Below are 2,031 nucleotides of genomic sequence, written 5' to 3'. Positions count from 1 at the left end.
AAGGAAATTACTCACTGAAAACTGCATCAGATGAAGGATATCTTAAGTGTAAATTCATGTTGTTGATATCAACACATGCCCAATGAAAACCAAAGGCCGGAAAAGCAGTTACACTTCCTACTTGAGTGGACAGTTACAACAATTATTTTCTGCAATGACTTTTATATTTCATTTTGTCATGAGCTACGATGAACTTACTGTGAGACGTAGCCAAAGTCAGGAGAGAAGATATAGGGAGAGTATTTCTTTTTTGAGGAGAGTAAGCCTTCCAGAATCAGCATGGGAAATGAAAATTCTGTTGATTCTAGGTGAACAAAATGAATGTAGTCAATTTCAACTCATGCTGAGCTGACTTAATCTTTTCCTTGACTTTCTTGGTGTCATTCTTCTAAATCAAGTGTGTTTAATTCTTCTTCTAACTCATCCAGATCTTCCCCCGTAAAAAGATTTTCATCAACAGGAACGGCTCCGATGGCTCCATTTTCCTGTCCATCCAGTTCATTGTCCTTCTCCAAGTAACTTAGTTCACCATTTTCAGCCCGACCTCCAAAAGCTTCACTTTTTTTTTTTTTGTCTCTATCCGAAGCATATGTACTGAACTTTTCCAGACTGGCTACAGTAATGCCCGTCTCATCTACATCTCTTGGGATGTACAGGCACAGGCCTATGTCATTTACGCTCACCGAATCATCAACCTTGTCAGCACCTGTGCCCTTAGTATAGCGCGTGTCCTCTGCTTCATCATCGTCGTTGACCAGTTCCTGTCGGAATTCAAACACTTCTCGGCCACTGATCACGAGTGCCTTCCCTGCTTTGAAGTCAGCTTTCCCTCTTTCCATATGTTGTTCAAGCTTATCGATCTTTTCTTGTCTTTTCCTTTTCTTCCACGAGAGGAAAGAGTCTAGAGTGATTTTGGTAACATTTGGTCTTAGGGCAGAACGCTCTCTTTCAATGAGATCTTCTAACGAAATTTCATCTTCTTTCTCCTCTTTCTTTTTATCTTTATTTAACACAAATCCAGGAGGAAGTGCATGTCGATATATACAATTATCACCCCCTCCAGGGCACCCCCAGAACCAGCCATTTTTGTTATTTTCTATAGCTTCAAGAAAATGCTTCCAGACTATTTGAGTTTTTGTTTTTTTTCTTTTCAGCCTCACCGTGCTTCTTGTTCACTACTTCTTCGAGCTTTTTCTCATCCCAATTATCCATTGTATCCTTTTCAAGTTCTTCATCTCTTGCATCAATGTAAACACTCCGTTTTCACATTTCCTCTCCGAAGTCAGGTCATGAGAGAACTTGCACTTATCTCCTTTAGTACACTGTCCTTGCTTGAAGAAGGCACACACCACGGACTTGGGATCTGCACCTTTACTTATTTTTTGAGCAGCAACTACATGTTTGAACAGCTCATTTGGCTCCTGCAATTCTTCTTCTTCTTTCTTCTTGTCATCTTTCTTCAACTTCTTTTCAGCTTCACTTTATGCTACTTGCCGTGGATTTTGTTGACCAAATTTGACTTGATGAGTGACAGGCTTGATAAACTTCTGTTGCTTTGCTCCTTTCTTATTCTTTAGACCGAAGGTTTTGTCGTGTTTAAAACAAGTAACTGGAGCTGCTAGAAAGCTATTGCTATTGATGTAGTTACCCCAGCTGAACCCTTCCATGGAGTCTGAGACCACAAGTGTTTCAGATTTCAGAATTTTTTGGATTTTTCTGTTTGTTTGTTTGTTTTTCTGAGACAGGGATGTACAAGTGGGCACCACCACAGCTGGCTAGATGTTTTTTCTGGGGGGTGGGGATCTGATCAGTGCTGCTCTGGGTGGTAAAGACCAACTGCTTTTAGTTTTAATGATTTTTGATACAACTTTGAGAGTAGAAATAATTCTAAATATTTATGAGAATATCAAATTCTAAAAGAATTTTTAACACTTTTGAAACATAATTCTTCAATGAGTTGCAAGAAGTCAATGAGAATAAGGCTGTATTTCAAAAACCTCACACTGAAATGTCCATCACAAGTGGATATGG

The 2,031-nt window shown here is 39.3% G+C and overlaps 1 pseudogene; it reads right to left on the bottom strand.

The window, feature by feature from the left end:
- Positions 1 to 284: 284 nt before the first annotated feature.
- Positions 285 to 1,667, bottom strand: LOC101723574 (zinc finger CCCH domain-containing protein 15 pseudogene; annotated as a pseudogene).
- Positions 1,668 to 2,031: the final 364 nt, after the last annotated feature.

Source organism: Heterocephalus glaber, unplaced genomic scaffold, assembly GCF_053883595.1.
Source record: "Heterocephalus glaber isolate CG9 unplaced genomic scaffold, H.glaber_assembly_v1.0 deba00001457, whole genome shotgun sequence".
NCBI classification, from domain to species: Eukaryota; Metazoa; Chordata; class Mammalia; order Rodentia; family Bathyergidae; genus Heterocephalus; species Heterocephalus glaber.
Note: the sequence above shows the minus strand (reverse complement) of the source record. Positions and strands in the feature narration are given on the sequence as shown.